This window comes from Trematomus bernacchii, unplaced genomic scaffold (assembly GCF_902827165.1).
Source record: "Trematomus bernacchii unplaced genomic scaffold, fTreBer1.1, whole genome shotgun sequence".
NCBI lineage: Eukaryota > Metazoa > Chordata > Actinopteri > Perciformes > Nototheniidae > Trematomus > Trematomus bernacchii.
Window position 1 is genome coordinate 1719118 of NW_022987370.1, and position 10412 is coordinate 1729529.

The 10412-nt window shown below is 39.9% G+C and overlaps 1 protein-coding gene across 1 annotated transcript in view; it reads left to right on the top strand.

The window, feature by feature from the left end:
• cacna1g (calcium channel, voltage-dependent, T type, alpha 1G subunit) overlaps positions 1 to 10412 on the top strand; it is a 192505-nt gene that overhangs the window by 66011 nt on the left and 116082 nt on the right. The window lies entirely within an intron of this gene.

Consider the following 10412-nt stretch of genomic DNA (forward strand, 5'->3'; position numbering starts at 1 on the left):
TATATTTGTTTTACTATTCAACTAACGTACCAGTATACTAGTGTTGATTTGGTACTACAAACAATCGTTGCTAGCTAGCTAACTAATTAGCTGCGATCGTCACTTTCCTGTAATAGCACAGCTAATGTTAGCAATTGCTTTTACATAGGTTTAGACAGCACTTTACAGGTCATACATGTTGTTTTTGTACATTATTTAAGTTACTTACCTCCATACTAGTGTCTTAAGAAGCCTACGTTAATTGTATTGGGTGACTTGACTAGTCTGTAAGGATTTCCCTCCGAAATATCGTTGCTAGCTAGCTAGAAGAATGTTTAATATGTTTTTAACCCTTGGACTTACACACTATATGAGACTCTGGAACCAGACAGCTCTCTTTACAATTGTGTAAACTGCACTGTCAATTGACATTTGACAAATAAGTTATTTGACAAAGTCGGTATTAAGAAAGAGCTAGCTTGTTAGGTAGCTAGCTTACAGCGGCTAATGTCACTTATGGTAATAGCACAGCATCAGTGAGCGATTTGAGACACAGTCAATTTAAAGAGTTCCCAGTGCACAACATGGCAGAGTACTTGGGGAAGTGTGTGAGTTGACACAAAGCGTGTGTCTCATTAACAAAGTGTGTATCTGGGGAGTTGACTGCAGCTGTTGCATGGCGCTCCATTGAGGTACAGTCATTCATAAAGTGCTGTGAGATGAATGAATGACTGTAGGAGGGTATTATGGATCCTCTGTGCTTGCGTCGTGATTCCCTGTGATTGTGTAAGCTAAGCAGCTCCCAAATGCCCAACTGGAATTCCCGATGTCTCTCTCTGGCCTCGTTTGTTTACACGAGCGTAATTGCAGCCATGTGAGAGAGAAACGGATATGAGCGGGAGAGAGAGAAAGAGGAACAAGGGGTGATTTAACGGGTGAGGAAGGCTCTGTAACATCTGACACAGATTTGCACTTGTTAGCTCATTCGAAATCTACCTGTGTTTCTCTTTGACCCAATTTACACCTGATGCTAACACACACTGTGAATCAGGAAGGGTTTATCTAGATTAGGAAGAAAGGACTGTTGAAGCAAGGTGTTAATGCATGCAGAACACATCGCAATCAGAAGGATATTTGATCGACTAAACCACATCTGAAGAGCATTTTGATCAGTCGGTGTGAATTCAACCTGCTTAGTCTTAAGAAAAGTATCCACATAGCTGCACCAAAATACCCGTGTGTAGAAGAGAACATTAATAAATACATGGCGGTAATGCAAAAGGCACTGTAGGAGCCATGAAACGTACAAAGGCGGGCGGGCGTGCGTGTGTGCGTGCGTTGCGGGCAGGTGTGTGTGTGTAAGAGAGGGTGACACAGGGTCGTTGTATTTTTTGTTGACTGCAAGCTTTAGGATTGCTTTGATTATTATAACAATGTCTATGTCTACGTAAAATAAGTTGATCAACTCATTTTTTATTAAACTACATTATTATTCACTTACATGTTTTGATCTCAGCAAGTACATTGTTTAGCGTGTCATACAATAGAAAACCGGCCCGGCCTCAGCCTGTCAGCGACTTTATTTGTTTCCTGCTGTCGCTATAGGCACTGACCAAATGTCATTTTCTAGACAACCTCTGTATACACTCCTGATGTAGTTAATTTAGGAATGAGATTGAATAACAATAGTAGATCTAAGATAAGTCAACCTAGTTCTTTAGTGGTAGTTGCACGGGTACGATGTGCAAAACTCCTGCAGAAAGCCTTGTCTGGTGGATGTATGGAAACAGAAACCCAGCCTCTCCTCCAGATGCACAGATTTTCAGAGGCTTAGTGATCCTGCTGTCTATTGGATGTCGATGCAATCAATGAAGCGTCTCAGTAAAGTTCTCAGCAGCCTGTCTGGAGACTTTAGGGATCTTTGTGACCTTAAAGGAATACACATCACTCCAGAGAGAGAGAGAGAGAGAGAGATGAGGGAAGACTTAAGAAGAGTAAGACAAGAAGGTGAGACAGGGAGGTTATAAAAAGCAGGAATGACATAAGAAATTGAAGGAGACAAAGGGTAGGAGTGCAGATAGAGAAGAGGGAGGAACAGTGAGGCTGCAACAGAGAGAAGAAAGCATTCAAAGTGTTTCTGAGGATGGCATCTGGATACGTTTATAGGCACTGGGTCAGTAACCGAAAGTAACCCCGTAAAAAACCTGGAGAGGCTTCAAACTCTTTTTGTGTGTGTGTGTGTGTGTGTGTGTGTGTGTGTGTGTGTGTGAGAGAGTGTGTGAAGCCTAATGAGCAACCCCTATAACGACTACTTTGATTGACAAGAGGCTCAGATCAAGAGGTTTAGGAGTGTCATATAACGAGGGATATGACATCCCATCATGCACCTGCACACCTGCAGTTGAATGGGAATGTTAATTTGAGGCGAAACAGGCTCCAACGTTTCATCCAGTGTGCAAACCCAAAAGTTAAAAAGCATATTATACAGTTCTCATTCCTCTGGGAGCACATTTTAAAATCTTAATGAGCCACGGAGAACTATTAGATCTGCTCTTTAAGCCCAATAACGAGCAGATATTCTGTACGATGATAAATGATATGTAAATAATTATTATATTGCTAACATTTTTAAGTTTTACCCTTATTAAAAGTGCACAGGAAATGTTCTTGTAGCACAAATGCATCATGTGAATGAGGCCTCATGGACACACAATTTTACTAAAACAGATAAACATAACTGTGTTGAGATTGGGTAGCTTTTAGTTTTCTTGACATATTAGCAAACAACAAATCTTAATCCACAATTCAGCCTCTCTAGCTGCTCTGAAGTAGACTATAAGGACCCTAGAGATGATTTTAACACATTCAAACACACACTATACCTACAAAACTCATGCATATTCAACATATTTCATGATAAATAACCACATCATGGGTAATTAGATCAAGCAGAGACATTGATTAGCCTTTACAAATCGGTCCTGCCTGAAGTTGTATTCACTTCATGTGTTAATGCATGTTCCCCACTTTCCTCTCTCCATCATTTACCCATCGGGGGGGATATTTAATCTTGTCAAATTCTCTTTAAGACACAGTTAGGTCTCCACAACCTTATTTACACATCGGGGGGCTAGAAAAAAATGGGTCAACTTGATCGAAAAGCTGTCGCACTCAATGGTCCTGGATAAGTGGACGCAGTCTATTTTCTTACCAATTTTCCTGCGAGTGTGTAGCTCAACATGTCAGCAGCTTCCCTGTGACTTTTCACTATCAATACATTTAGATATAGAACGAAGAAATGTGCAAATTCGTGCTGCAATAAAGAAACTTAAAAACTGCCTTAGCTTCAGAACGGATACTGCTGCTGAATATTTTAACCTTCAGATAATGCTGGAGAAGTATAACGTAGCATAACGTAAAAACTACCTAGGTAAAGTACAAGTACCTCAAAATTGTACTTGAGTTATTGTACTTCATTACGTTCCAAGACTGCCTTACACTGAGATCTTTTATTCCAATTCTATTTCTAGGATTTCAATCATATTCAATGTAAACTGCTATATTTTACTATATTTTTTAATGTTATTATAGTTGTAGACCAACCACAACACACACACACACACACACACACACACACACACACACACACACACACACACACACACACACACACACACATATATATATATATATATATATATATATATATATTGGTTTTAATTTATGACTGTTACTTTATTTTAGTCGCAGTAAAACCACATTTTATTGACATTTAATTCCTTTGTTGGCGGCTGACTAACCCTCACTCCTCTTTACTTGGTGGTAGATTTAAAAACTGCTTCAGTAGATAAAAGCCTTTCCAGATAGCTTTTATTATATCAAGAAATCCTTAGAGATAATTCGTTGGCCCTTTTTCACACACACACACACACACACACACACACACACACACACACACACACACACACACACACACACACACACACACACACACACACACACACACGTTGTTACTACCTCACTGTCCATGACACACAACAGAGCCCTGTCTGTCTGCTTCCTATCTCTTAAACGCACACAAATATATATATAAATACACACACATGCCGGGCAGCAGAAGTGAATGTAAATACGTGAGCGCCACACAGAGATGGGAGGATAAAACTGTGATGAAACGGAGCGCTGGACGGGGCTGACAGGGTGTGAGGAGGGGCTGGATGTGGAGAGGGCGTCTGCTTTTTATCCCCGCGCAGTTTAATAGCGTCACCATGTATGGTGGAGCTGATGGAATAGTTGTGTGTGTGCCAACTATGTGACACAGCCCGTCGTCTATTTACTCCAGAAGGTCAACCTCTGTCTCGCGTTGCATAAGAAAGTCTTCCCTCCATACTTGTTCTGAAGTCAAGTCGATCCTCGCCAAAATAAAAAATAGCTTGAGTAGAACTCAAGAGCCGTGGATAGACAGCGGTGTCGAGGGAGGAGTGGGAGAACCATTGCTGTTTTTGGAAATGCTGTTAAAGTGGAAGCCTTTTAGCACTGACATGAGTTTGGACTCTGGTTCTTGAGCACAAAGTGCAGTGAAGTCACTTTTTAGGGTTCATTTTGATTTCCCACCGGCGACGTTTTGACTTTACTAACCTTGAAAGCTACTCACTTGAAAAGGAAAGTGCAGCTCAACAGTGATTCAAATGGGCGTTTTGTACAGCATGTATGAATTCAGTCCAGTTCTGTCACTGTATGAGTACAGGAAGAGGGGGTTAGCTTTGAGAAGAGCAGGTTGTAGGATCAGTTTAAGATTGACGTTGAGCGTTGAGTGACATTCACCTCCAGTAAGTGCAACTGAAACAGACAGTTGAACTAAATCTGACCCTTTTTGACATGTGGTTTGGTTTGTGAAGCTTTACTTGTTACTTGCAACCTCAGAGAATAGACTTTCATGACCTTAACACACACTGTAAAAGGATTAGAGTGCATGGTAAAAAGTGTGGTATTGATCTGTCAATCACAAGGTATCCATGCCTTAAAGCAGAGATGTTGATCGCAAAAAAACTGTTGTTCTTATCTTGTTTTATTACCCTGCTTTGTGGTCCATTTTACTCTAAACTTGATGTACTAAATTAACATCATGCTGTAATTCAGAAGACGTGAAACTAAAGATTGAGACCATAAACATATCAGGACAATGTTCACTGAGGTAATAAATCAAGTTAGAGAAAGGGTCATTTTCTCATAGACTTCTATGCAATCCGTCTCCTTTTCGAAACCAGTGTAAGAGGTAGCAACGCTCAAAGCATACCCTGTTTTATTGTCTTTTATTATTCTAAATAGGACCATAATTCACACAAAACACATCATGCTGTATTAAATAAGAATTTAAACTAGAGATTGAGACCCTAAACTCACCTGAAAAATGTTTCCTGAGGTAATAAATCAAGTTAGAAGTTGGTTCATTTTCTCATAGACTTCCATACAATCGTTAGAGAGGTCGCCCCCTGGTGGATAATAGAGAAAATGCAGGTTAAAGGCACTTAGTTTTCCCTTTAAAACTTGTTGTTAGACCTTCTTTTTGTTATGATTCTGTAACGGATAAGTCAAGGAGGTCATTATGGTTTGGATTGGATGTTGTTGTGAATCAGAATGACTGTTATTTTACCGTAACCCATCAAAACATCAGTAAAAGTGGTTATTTCATTCCCCTTATGTTGTTGTTCTGATGCTGTATTGTGCACACGAGCATCACTTGCCAAACCCCAGAGAGACAGTGGAAAGGCCCTTTTGTTGTGCTTCTTGATCCTACCAGAGACAATATTTATTCAACTTTCATCCCTGCCTGGCAGAGGATCGTTGGCGTGTGAAGACGCTGGCCTCCCTCCAACACAAGAGCCCTAAGAAAAAGTGTTTTTTCAATTTGTACAATGGTGAGATGTAGATGACAAAACAACGGCTCCTAATCCCGGTTTATGGAGGGAAAGCTTTTCCAGCCCTGAAGGCCATGAAGTAAAGACGGGGGAATCAATGGAGTGATCAAATGATGGATTCAGTTATTTCCTGGTTCAGCGACGTGTCAAATAACCGGCTGCCTGCGTTTAGCAAGCGCTCCTCTCTGCCTCTGAATCCTACTTTTTACCCTCTTCCCTTTGTCTCATCAACTTCTGGTTTGGTATGGTGGTAGATGTACTCATGTACAAGGAAAAGACATGTTCAAAAGTATTGTTAACAAATAAAATAATGTACATTTGTTCACAAACATTAGGAATATGGAATTGTTTTCAGTCTAAAGTAGATGACTCATCCTAGTGGTGCTAAATATCAGGATGATTTGACGTCATCTGAACAGGACATCGCACGCTCACTGCTTGATAGCGCGCGAAGGTCCGTTTACGCCGGTTGTTAAACAACATCGTTATGGGGAAATGCAAGTCTGCGTCCAAATGGTTGGAAGATAAGTCAATACTGTATATAGTCAATGTGAGGTAAAGTGTGTCGCCAAGGTAACTGGTTAAATCTCAAAGTGGCAATGAGGTCTTAAAATGTATGGAAAGGGTCTTTAAAAAGGTCTTAAAAGGTTTTACATTTGACTTCAGGATTCCTGCATATACCCTGAATATGCTAAAATCATAAATTAAGAGACATTAAAAACAAGGATGTTAAAATTGATCCTTTTTGCGGGCACCATTTGACATTGGGGAAAATACGCATATTTAGGAAGGATCAATATGACTCTCTTGACTGCATGTTACACTTCAGGCGAAAGCTCACGAATCAGCATGCTCTCATTTGTAAAACTCTCTACACAAATCAAATTAATTGAGACCATTTGCCAGATCACTGCGGGTAACGGGTGGAATTTATTTTGGCTTCTTACATTGCTCTTCTTGTACCAATTAAACAAGAAACCTTGCGATTTTTAGGGGACAAATTAACTTGAAGAATACCATTGTAGGGCATCAGCAGCCACACAAACCATGTCTAAAGTCAAATGCTTAGGAAAGACCCAAATACCACAGTAAATACCTCATAAATAATAATCCCAGGGTACTTTCATCATCAAATACATCGAGGGGTTGATGCAGACGATCATATCAATCAGTCGTCACTATAATCGAATCATAACAAACCGCCCGTAATGGTGAGTGCATCATTCTCCATGTCATGCGTAAAATCTCCTTTTCTGTTTCACGCCGAAGCGAACCATTTCATTCAAATAAAACACACACACACACACACACACACACACACACACACACACACACACACACACACACACACACACACACACACACACACACACACACACACACACACACACACACACACACACACGGAGGAGAGGAGCTCAGCGTCCCGTTTAGATTAGATCACATCAGATTAGGTGACATTACATTAGCGCTAACCAGATTAGCCTATTCCTCATCTAACACACTTTACCTCCTTAATGCTGCAGCAGCCTCATTACCCAGGACACACACCACCAAAGGAAGCTATTACAAAAGCAACAGCGTCTTCCTCACACACACACACATGCATTGTTTAGGTCACACACACACCTTAGTGTCCATTTGTCAATTAAGACGAGCTAATGGCAACAATAGCATGCAAAGCTAACGGCAGTGTTTGCATGGTTGTATTTGTCTGCCTCCTTTGTGTGAGAGAAAGGGTTTTTATGGCCTCTTTGTCCTGCAGTAATCTTGCATGATGTCTGAGGAATGTCTTAATATACAAGCTGGAACAATAGCAGAGCAGAAACTGTGGGGGGGGAAATAATGACCCGGACCTCAAGGCCAGATGTCTGCCGTCCAAATCTCACCTCATAAAAACTGTACTCCTTGTTCTGGCTTATCAATCGCACTTATTATAAAAGCTGCGTGTGTGTGTGTGTGTGTGTGTGTGTGTGTGTGTGTGTGTGTGTGTGTGTGTGTGTGTGTGTGTGTGTGTGTGTGTGTGTGTGTGTGTGTGTGTGTGTGTGTGTGTGTGTGTGTGTGTGTGTGTGTGTGTGTGTGTGCATACATGGTAATGAATACAGATCAGTGTGTGTCAGATCTGGTTATAAGTGTTTTCTTGGAAGAAGTACTCTGATATAATACTCTGTTAAGTCAAAGTCATGCATTCATTGTTAGTATTAACAAATACTTATAGTAACAGAAGTAAAAGTACTCCTTATACAGATTGTCCATTTTTTAAATAATATACACGTGATATGACCAGATGCCAGAAATGAGGAGATAGTTATTGACAAGAGCTTTAAAATACATTTGCCTTCAAATTGTTGTATAGTTAAAGTTTAACGTCGCATACAAAGGGGAAATACACACGTTAAGTACAAGTACCCAGGCTTTGGGAGTAATGGGATTACGTATAAGGATACTATAACAAAAAAGTAACTTTACTCCCTTACAGTATCTGAATTACAGTTATGAATGGTTTCATTTAAGCAGGTGCATCAAAGCAAAAGAAAAGTATAAAATAGCAAAAAATGGAAATACTCAAGGGCGTAAGTACCTCACATTCTTACTTAAAGTGTACCTATCATGCTATATTTGAATAATATATTGTAGGGCCATACCTATATAAGGTATATTTATACGTTTTCTTTTTCAAAATACCAAACAGATCATGCATTTTAGTCATGCCTCATTTCGCTCTATTTTGCTCTCCTCCACCCGCTGCAGCTGACCAAGCCCCCCTGCAAAGGAGGGGGCCGAGTTACGAGCGTCATGTTACCATGCTGTTACCATGCTGTTACCATGCTGTTACCATGCTGTTACCATGCCACGGCAACCTCTCATTCCCCTGATAGGTCAGCTCCTCCGTCCTGACATCAGAGAAATGTTCAAATCTGGATCAGTTTTTATCAGATCCGTTGCAGCCCCTTTTTTAGAGATTTGGGTATGGAGGAAAATAGAGAGGGTTGTGTTTTCTGACACTTGGTGAGTTCCCTGGAACACCGGGGACACATATTCATGTATAAAAGACGTACAAAAGTGCATTTTGCATGATAGGTCCCCTTTAAGTACAGTACTTGAATGCATGTACTTAGTTTATTTCAACCATGGCTTTTGGGTACACCTTTGTGCATTTGCTGTATTAAAACTAGTGCTACTGTAGGGTTGGTCTGGATGTGAGTGTGTTTCTACATAACTGTGATTTAAGGCATTCATCTAAAACAACAACCAACAAACAAAAAGGGTGTTTACCCTTTCAACTTTTCTTAAACACACAATGCTTTGTAAGAGATTTGCCGCCAGCTATCCAAAATGAAGAATTTGAATCAAACCAATAGAAGAATTAGCATAGCATGAAAGGGAAGCTCTAAAGTAAAGTAAAAGTACTTCAAATGTGTACTTAAGTAAAGTCCTTTAGTGCAGGTACTTACGTTATTTCAACCATGGCTTTTGAGTACATCTTTGTGCATTTGTGGTATTAATACTAGGGTTAGTTTGTATATGAGTGTGTTTCTGCATAGCTGTGTTTGAGGACATTCATCTAAAACAACAAACAAACCCTTTCAACTTTTCTAAAACGCACAATGAGTTGTCGCCAGTGTACCAATGAATGGACACAATAAAGAATTTGCATCAAACCAATAGAAAAAATAACAAAGGGGAAACTCTAAAGTAAAAGTACTTCAAATTCTTACTTAAGTACAGTACTTAGTGTATTTCAACCATGGCTTTTGAGTACACCTTTGTGCATTTGTGGTATAAGTACTAGGGTTAGGGTACGTTTGTATGTGAGTGTATTTCTGCATGACTGTGTTTGAGGACATTCATCCAAAACAACAAACAAATATCCCAGCATGTGTTTATCCTTTTAACTTTTCTTAAACGCTCAAAGCTTTGTAAAGGATTTGCCGCCTGTGTTCAAATGAATGGACACAATAAAGCAGAGGCATCAAACGAATGCATGTCGTCTGAGTCTGTGAACCCGGACAGACGAGATGAGACGAAACACAGAAAAGCTTGTTTCTTATATTTTTAGGAAGCAGGCTGCGGGGAAATTATAATCTTTTAACACGGAGGCATACAGTGTTTTCTACATTGCACACATATTGCATGATGCTTACAAGTAGCGTGATGAAATACACTTTATTTAATGTGTTCCTCCACTTTGATATCCCAATTATAACTTCTCATTACTATACTTCCTGTCATCTGATCTAACAGCCTAGCTGAGAAGAGCAGTAGCAGCACATCTGATCTAACAGCCTAGCTAAGAAGAGCAGTAGCAACATGTGATCTTGCTGGAGATGGATATACTCTTTGATTTCTTCATCATAGAGATGACAAGAGTGTTGGGTGTTATTGCTAATCTGATGAAGGACAGGAAGCAGCTGCTATCTTAATTGGAGATACTCAACTAATATTTGGAATAACGAGTAATCAGTGATGATATTTTGAAGGATGTCGTTACTTACAATTTTAATTTATTTAGAA